This window comes from Neomonachus schauinslandi, unplaced genomic scaffold (genome assembly GCF_002201575.2).
Source record: "Neomonachus schauinslandi unplaced genomic scaffold, ASM220157v2 HiC_scaffold_75, whole genome shotgun sequence".
Lineage (NCBI taxonomy): Eukaryota > Metazoa > Chordata > Mammalia > Carnivora > Phocidae > Neomonachus > Neomonachus schauinslandi.
Genome location: NW_025408777.1, coordinates 21416 through 31063, shown reverse-complemented (window position 1 = coordinate 31063; position 9648 = coordinate 21416). Strand labels below are relative to the sequence as shown.

The window sequence follows — 9648 nt, the reverse complement described above, 5'->3', positions numbered from 1 at the left end:
GTTCTGCATGGAGCACTGGGTGTTATGCACAAACAATGAATCATGGAACACTACATCAAAAACTAATGATGTAATGTATGGTGATTAACATAACAATAAAAAATTTTAAAAAATTGGTGATGACACATCATGGTGTGCGAAGCTAAGGAAAAACATTGGCATAGGATCCTAAAGTTTTAGTTTGTAGGGTGAAGAAAAAAAAATAGCACATATAGTTCCTATTTTATACTTTCCTGAAAGACCGATCCCACATTCAACATTTTTTTTAGAGCCCTTGTGACATCCTTATTCCTAAGACTATAAATTAAAGGGTTTAGAACAGGAGTGAGTATGGTATAAAAGAGAGATACAATCATGTCCTTCTCAGGGGTGTGGTAGGGGGTGGGAAGCATGTAGGTATAGATGGAAGCACCATAGAAGAGGATGACCACCATCATGTGGGAAGAACAAGTGGCAAAGGCCTTCTTCCGTCCCTCTGCTGAGTTCATCCTGTGGATGGTGTACAGGATGAAATAATAGGAGCTTGAAATGACTGTCACAGGGATGAGGAGCATAAGGACACAACACAGGTACATAAGTGTCTCATAGAGGGAAGTGTCTGAGCAGGAAAGCTTCATTACAGCAGGGACCTCACAGAAGAAATGGTGGATCTCCCGGGATCTGCAGAAGGGGAAGGTCATGGTGACGGGTGTGAGCACAAATCCATCCACAGATCCCAGAAACCAGGAGGAAGACACCAAGAGGAGACACACCCTATGGTTCATGAGGATAGGATAACGGAGTGGATGGCAGATGGCCACATAGCGGTCATAGGCCATGGCAGCAAGAAGAAAAACTTCTGAACCTCCTAGTGTCAGATAGAGAAACATCTGCATGTTTCTCAGATCTCAGGGGCTGAGATCTGTTTCACACCCATGACCTGGTCCATGAGCATCTTGGGCACAGTGACAGAAATGTACATCACATCCATGAGAGACAACTGGGTGATAAAAAAGTACATGGGGTTATGAAGGTGAGCATCACAGTGGATCAGAAGGATCAGGATGGTGTTTCCAGACAAGGCCATCAGGAAAACTACAAAAATGACCAAACAAAGGAGAGCTGGGTACTTGAATTGACTGAAGAGTCCCACTAGGTCAAAATCTGATCGTCCGGTATGGTTTGCCACCCAAGTGGTGTTCTCCATTGGATTTTACCTGGTGCGCCAAGGAGAACTATGGTGTTAATAGATCACTTCTGGGATACAAGCACCTGAAATAAATGTTTAGTGAGCTTGAGTGTGTGTGTGTGTGTGTGTGTGTGTGTTTGCATTTTTACATATGGCAACCCGGTGTGCCAATAAACGGAAGTTCCAAGGACCTGTAAATTTTAGGATTATAAATTACTTGTAATTGAACAAATTTAATAGAAATCTAAGAATTCACAACTCTGGGTCAAAAATATGAATACTTTAATAATTCCACTGCTGGATATGTATTTCCCCAAAGAAAACAAAACCACTATCTGTACCCCTATGTTTATTTTTTTTCAAATCTTCATATGACCTTTAATTTTTAAATGTTTATTTAAATTTGAGTTAATTAACTCACAGTGTAATATTAGTTTCAGGTGTAGAATGTAATGAGTCAGCATTTTCATACAATACCTGGTGTTCATAACAAGTGTACTCTTAATCCCCACAAACTATTTAACCCATCCCCACACCCACCTCCATTCTGGTAACGATCAGTTTGTTCTCTATAAGAGTCTGTTTCTTGGTTTGCCTCTCTATTTTTTTCCCTTTGTTCATTTGCTTTGTTTCTTAAATTCCACATGCAAGTGAAATCATATGGTATTTCTCTTTCTCTGGCTTATTTTCCTTAGCATAATACTCTCTAGCTCCATCTATGCTATTGCAAATGGTAAGTTTTCAAACTTTTTATGGTTGAGTAATATTCCATTGTTTATTTTTATATTCACCCATATGTTTACTGCATCATTATTTACAATAGCCAAGATATGGAAACAATCTAAGTTTCCTTCAATAGACAAATGGATAAAGAAGGAATGGTGTGTGTATGTGTGTGCATATATATGTTTGTGTATGAGTATATTTGTGTGTGTGTATATATATATGGTATCTATTCATATATATATTTGCCACTATAATAGTGAATGAGATTCTGCCCTTTTTTACAACAGACCCACCGGGGTATTATGGTAAGTGAAATAAATCAGACTGAAGAAAGACAAATATTACAGAATTTCACTCATATGTGGAATCTAAAAATACAAATGAATAAACAAACAAAAAAACAGTATGAGACCTAGAAATATAGAGAAGAAACTGATGGTCTCCAGAGGGAAGAGCTACAGGATGATGGGCAGAATGAGTGACAGGGAATGGAAGATACAGTCTTCTAGTTAGAAGTAAGTCACAGGAATGAAAGACACAGCATAAGGAATATAGCCAATGATATTGTAATAGTGTTGTATAGTGACAGATGGAAGGTACACTTGCTGTAAGCATAACATAACATATAACTTGTTGAATATCTATGTTGCATGCCTGAAACTACTGTAACATTGTGTGTCAAGTACATTCAAATAAAAGAAATTTAAATATTGGTAACTTACAGTAAGATTGCCAAAGTTCGAGGTCATGAGATTTCCTGATGATAGACAGTGTTGTTTATCAATGAGTATGGAAATTTTCAGAATCACTGCCATATAAAAACACACAAAAAGTGAATCATTGAAAAGAAGACAATAAAATCTCTTATTTATAGACTTTTTTTATTGAAATCAAAGTTGAATCCATCTTTCTGGTTTAAGGATCCAACTGGATCTTAAAAACTCTTAGAGATATATTCCATATAAGAAAGATTTAGAAAGTAACTGAAACATAACTTGGGGAATATTTATACAAAAATTTGAACCCCCATTGTCTGTATGGTCTGGCCAGACTGTGATGCTCTGTAGGTGTACAGAGTGTTCCATGCATCCCCAGCAGCATATCAGGGTACTCACCAATGACCAACCCCTTAGATATCCTAGGGACATCAATTTAGGAGCCCAAACTTTGAGGTTATACTGTGTGGGTCCAGATTATCCTCTACACACAATCTCTTTGTTCATTTTACATTAAACAAGATTCAGGATTAAACGGTATAAAATAATGAAAGTGGTAATGAACATTACCAGTTACAGATGATTAAGCACATATATTGTTAATTTAAAGAGCTAATATCTATGGTGATTATTATGCAAAATCTGTGTAAGAAATGGCAGTTACCATTTGTGTTTTATGATATAAGATGAATTACTTCAGTTTGACAGTTTTAGTATCTATTCATACACATAAGAATTAAGATTTGATAATTTCTGTAGTCCCAGACTTTATACATATATACATGAATATATACATATAAATAAATATATAAGATATATTTATTATTTTTACTCTGGTTAAGCAGATCTTTATGGAAAATCCTACCTTAGTTCTATCTAGTACATGCTTCTCCAACTTTATCTACTTAAATCTCCTACCATTTGTTCTAAATCTCAGGAAGAAGAATTAGCAACTACAAGATCATTGCCATTTATAAGACAAGGCTTTAGTTGTTTTTACAAACATATCTACTTTATTGTCTATAGTAATCTATTTTTCAAGGAAACTGAGATGTAAAGAGCAAAACTGAGCAACGCTGAGTTTGTCTCTGACTACAATACAATCCCCTCAAAAAAAAATCTGGCTACTTGAAGCCTACATCTGTGTTAAATGCTGAAGACAAAAGAAAAATTAAGTCAATTACACTGAAGGAGGTCACAGTCCATCTATTCAGGCAAAAATAGTGTGTGTGTGTGTGTGTGTGTGTGTGTGTGTGTGTGATTTGAGATATAAGTAGAATTTTAAAATAGTGCAAAATAAATAAGAAAGAACAATAGACGTAAAATATACCTGTCCTTTCTGAAAAGAATCACTAATAACTTCTTTTACATTTTCTGTTCTAGAGAACAAATCTTTGCAACTTCTCAATTACTGACATATCAAATGTTAAATTTTAAAAGTCCTTACCAACAAAAAAAAGAAATATTGGCTCTTCTCTCTAGGAAGAATTTAGGAATGATTATGATACAGGGATATTTCAGGAATAAATTCTGACTTTCAAAGCATTGCATACTTTTGTAATGATTACAAAGATTAATTACAATATTCAACTTATTAATAGTCCCAAGTTCCAAGGTTCTAAAGCAATAGACAACACTGAAAATTAATTTGATGCCTTAACATAAATATCCAACAAATCTGGCACACATTATATCAAAAAATATAATCTTATTTTCATTTTCCACCCCCACTAACAGATAAAAGCTGACCTCTGGGCAAAATTTTAAAACAGCCCAATAAAAGCAAAATATACCTGCTGTCTCAGTCAACGTTTGTGGTCAAATGAAGCAAATCTCTGTTGCTCTTTGGTAAATAGGAGTCACTGTGACCAAGCCACTCTGAACACCAGACAGACAATGGAATGCTATCTGTATCATGTTATAACTGGCCATCCTGCTCATTCTTACTTTCTCTACCCAGTTGTTTGAGTTTACTGTAAACAGAAGAGTACATATTTAAATTGGGGAATTAATAGTGTGATAGGGACACCTGAATGGCTCAGTAGTAGAGCATGTGACTCTTGATCTTGGGGTTGTGAGTTTGAACTCCATATTGGGCATAGAGTTTACTAAAAATTTAAAAAAAAATTTTTTTTAATTAAAATTTTCAAACTATCCCTTTGTTTTGTTTTCTTTTAAATAGTGGTGGTAGAAAATCAAATCTAACTTGAAGCTAACAAAATTCCAGAAATTGTTCTATTGTTCTATATCATTCTATATTTCACTTCCCCAAGAATCAACGAAGTGTTTAATCATCTTATTTTCTCCTTTTACAAATTAAATAATTCTAATCCCCAAGGTAGGCATTTTAACATAAGAATAATGAAAGAGAAAATTATTTAAAAAGTGGGGTAGGGCGCCTGGGTGGCTGTCAGTTAAGCGTCTGCCTTCAGCTCAGGTCATGATCTTGGGGTCCTGGGATTGAGCCCCACGTTGGGCTCCTTGTTCAGGAATCTGCTTCTCCCTCTCCCTCTGCCACTCCCCCCACTCATGCACACGCACACATGCTCTCTCCCAAATAAATAAAGTCTTAAAAACAAATTACCAGGTAACTGCTTAGCATCACACAATTCACCTGAAGGTGGATTTTTTTTTTTTAAAGATTTTATTTATTTTTTAGAGAGCGAGCGAGAGAGAAACAGCATGAGAGGGGAGAGGGTCAGAGGGAGAAGCAGGCTCGCCGCTGAGCCGGGAGCCTGATGTGGGACTCGATCCCAGGACCCTGGGATCATGACCTGAGCCTAAGGCAGACGCTTAACCATCTGAGCCACCCAGGCGCCCTGAAGGTGGATTTTTGTCTCAATCTCAAATCAGGTGATAGAATCCAGAGCCTATAATTCTGCTGCCACTCCCTAGAATACTATCTTCCCTCCATAGTCCACAGTTTAGGTCTTATCACTCACTGTCAGTTTCATCTAAGAAACATAAATATAATTGAGACATTAGTTTCAGTTTTCTAACTATCAAAAATAATGCTGACTCAAAGTAAAATAAGTCCCATGTCCATACATAAATGGAAATTAAAAAGCCATTTCATAATATGCTGCAGTAAATTATTACTACAAGAAAGATTCAAACAAAAAGGACATTTATCTTGATGAGCACTAAGAAATGTAAGAATTGTTGAATCATTATAATATACAACTGAAACTAATATAATGCTGTATATTAATGATACTTGGATTAAAAATATATCACATTAATAAAAAATATATCACATTTCCTTTTTTTCATAAAAATAGATGATAGGGAAAAATAGAGGAAAATGGTGAAGAATTAATAGCATGTATCAGAAGGAGAACAAGTCAAAAAAAATAAGTACCCTTTTTGCTCCTGTAATTTTTTCTATATGATTGAACTCAGCATCAGATGATGGTGCAGGTCTTATCCATCTGAGTAATGGAGTGTGACCATGGTATAAAGATAAACAAGACAGTGACATCATCCTGGTTTTACTATGCCCATTATGAGAGTTGAGGTTTGCTGTTGATAAATTCCTTCTGGGACTTTGGAGAAGAATGCAATTAAAAGCTCTAACAACAACAGCAAAAAGATAATAGGTATCTATATTGTACTGTTCTGCTTCTCTCCTCATGTCCTTTTAAAATATTTACTTATTATTAACTGGAAGTCTTTTATTTTTTTTAATTTTTAAAATTTTATTATGTTATGTTAGTCACCATACAATACATCATTAGTATTTAATGTGGTGATCCACAATTCATTGTTTTCATATAACACCCAGTGCTCCATGCAGTACATACCCTCCTTAATACCCATCACTGGGCTAACCCATCCCTCTCCCCCCACCCCTCCAAAACCCTCAGTTTGTTTCTCACAGTCCTTAGTCTCTCATAGTTCCTCTCTCCCTCTGATTCCCCTCTTTATTTTTCCCTTCCTTCTCCTAATATCCTCCATGTTATTCCTTATGTTCCACAAATAAGTGAAACCATAGGATAATTGACTTTCTCTGCTTGACTTATTTCACTTAGCATAATCCCCTCCAGTCCCAACAATGTGGATGTAAAAGTTGGGTATTCATCCTTTCTGATGCCTGAGTAATATTCCATTGTATATATGAACCACATCTTCTTTATCCATTCATCTATTGAAGAGCATCTCGGCTCTTTCCACAGTTTGGCTATTATGGACATTGATATTATGAACATTGGGGTGCATATGGCCCTTCTTTTCACTACATCTGTGTCTTTGGGGTAAATACCCAGTAGTGCAATTGCTGGGTTATACGGTAGCTCTATTTTTAAATTTTTGAGGAACCTCCGCACTGTTTTCCCAAGTGGTTGTACCAACTTGCATTCCCACCAGCAGTGTAAGAGGGATCCCCTTTCTCCACAACCTCTCCAACATTTGTTGTTTCTCTCCCTGTCCATTTTTGCCATTCTAACTGGTGTAAGGTGGTCTCTCAATGTGGTTTTGATTTGAATTTCCCTGATGGCTAATGATGATGAACATTTTTTCATGTGTCTGTTAGCCATTTGTATGTCTTCTTCAGAGAAGTGTCTTTTCATATCTTCTGCACACTTTTTGACTTGATTATTTGTTTTTTGGGTGTTGAGTTTGAGAACTTCTTTATAGATCTAGGATACCAGCCTTTATGTGTAATGTCATTCGCAAATCTCTTCTCCCATTCTATGGCTTGCCTCTTTGTTTTGTTGACTGTTTCCTTTGCTGTGCACAAGCTTTTTATCTTCATGAACTCCCAAAACTTAATTTTTGCTTTTGTTTCACTAGCTTTTCGAGATATATCTTGAAAGAAGTTGTTGTGGCCAGTGTCAAACAGGTAACTGCCTATGTTCTCCTCTAGGATTTGGATGGATTCCTGTCTCACGTTGAGATCTTTCATCCATTTTGAGTTTATCTTTGTGTATGATGTTAGAGAATGGTCAGGTTTCATTCTTCTGCATGTGGCTGTCCAATTTTCCCAGCAACATTTATTGAAGAGACTGTCTTTTTTCCACTGCATGTTTTTTTTTTCTGCTTCATCAAAGATTATTTGACCATAGAGTTGAGGGTCCATATCTGGGTTCTCTATTCTGTTCCATTGGTCTATATGTCTGTTTTTGTGCCACTACCATGCTGTCTTGGTGATTACAGCTTTGTAATATAGCTTGAAACCGGACAACGTGATGCCCCCAGCTTTGTTTTTCTTTTTCAACATCTCCTTGGTGATTCGGGGTCTTTTCTGATTCCATACAAATTTTAGGATTGTTTGTTCCAGCACTTTGAAAAATGTCATTGGAATTTTGATCAGGATAGCATTGAAGGTATAGATTGTTCTGGGTAGCATAGACATTTTAACAATGTTTATTCTTCCAATCCATGAGCAGGAATATTTTTCCATCTTTTTGTGTTCTTCAATTTCTTTCATGAGTGTTCTGTAGTTCCTAGAGTATAGATCATTTACCTCTTTGGTTAGGTTTATTCTAGGTATGTTATGGTTTTTGGTGCTATTGTAAATGGAATCTTTTCTCTAATTTCTCTTTCTACAGTGGCGTTCTTAGTGTATAAGAAAGCAACTGATTTCTGTGCATTGATTTTGTATCCTGCCACATTACTGAATTGCTGGATGAGTTCTAGTAATTTGGGGGTGGAGTCTTTTGGGTTTTCCACATAAAGTATCATGTCATCTGCGAAAAGAGAGTTTGACTTCTTCTTTGCCAAGTTGAATACCTTTTATTTCTTTTTGTTGTCTGATTGCTGTTGCTAGAACTTCTAGTACTATATTGAACAATAGTGGCAAGAGTGGGCATCCCTGACGTGTTCCTGATCTTAAGGGAAAGGCTCTCATCTTTTCCCCATTGAGGATGATATTCGCTGTTGGTTTTTCATAGATGGACTTTATGAACTTGAGGAATGTTCCCTCTATCCCTATACTCTGAAGAGTTTTAATCAGGAAAGGATGCTGTATTTTGTCAAATCCTGTTTCTGCATCAATTGAGAGGACCATATCTCTCTTCTCTCCCCTCTTATTAATGTGTTCTATCACATTGATTGATTTATGAATGTTGAACCACCCTTGTATCCTGGGGATAAATCCTACTTGGTCGTGGTGGATGATCTTTTCAATGTATTGTTGGATCCTATTAGCAAGGATTTATTTGAGGATTTTGGAATCTGTATTCATCAGGGATATCATTTTGGGAATTAAGGTAATGCTAGCCTCATAGAATGAGTCTGGAAGTTTTCCTTGTTTCTACTTTTTGAAACAGCTTCAGTAGAATAGGTATTATCTCTTCTTTGAATGTTTGGTAGAATTCCCCAGGGAATCCATCAGGCACTGGACTCTTGTTTTTTTGGGAGGTTTTTGATCACTGCTTCAATCTCGTTACTGGTTATTGGTCTATTCAGGTTGTCAATTTCTTCCTGTTTCATTCTTGGCAGCTTATAGGTTTCCAGGAAGGCCTCCATTTCATCCAGATTGCTCAGTGTATTGGCATATAGTTGTTGATAATAATTTCTAATAATTGTTTCTATTTCTTTGGTGTTAGTCATGATCTCTCCCCTTTCATTCATAATTTCATTAATTTGGGTCCTTTCTCTTTTCTTTTGGATAAGTCTGGCGGGTGGTTTATTGATCTGATTAATTCTTTCAAAGAACCAACTTCTAGTTTCGTTGATGTGATCTACTGTGTTTCTGCTTTCTAATTCATTGATCTCTGCTCTAATCTTCATTATTTCTCTTCTTTTTTTTTTTAAAGATTTTATTTATTTGACAGAGAGACACAGTGAGAGAGAGGGAACACCAGCAAGGGGGGTGGGAGAGCGAGAAGCAGGCTTCCCGCCGGGCAGGGAGCCCGATGTGGGGCTCGATCCCAGGACCCTGGGATCATGACCTGAGCCGAAGGCAGATGCTTGATGGCTGAGCCACCCAGGCGCCCCCATTATTTCTCTTCTAATGTGTGGGTTAGGCATCTTTTGTTGCTTTTTCTCTAGTTCTTTAAGGTGTAGAGTTAGTTGGTGAATTCGGGATTTTTCTAT

At 36.6% G+C, this 9648-nt stretch overlaps 1 pseudogene; it reads right to left on the bottom strand.

The window, feature by feature from the left end:
* Positions 1-218: 218 nt before the first annotated feature.
* Positions 219-1186, bottom strand: LOC110581169 (annotated as a pseudogene).
* Between the last annotated feature and the right edge of the window lie 8462 nt (positions 1187-9648).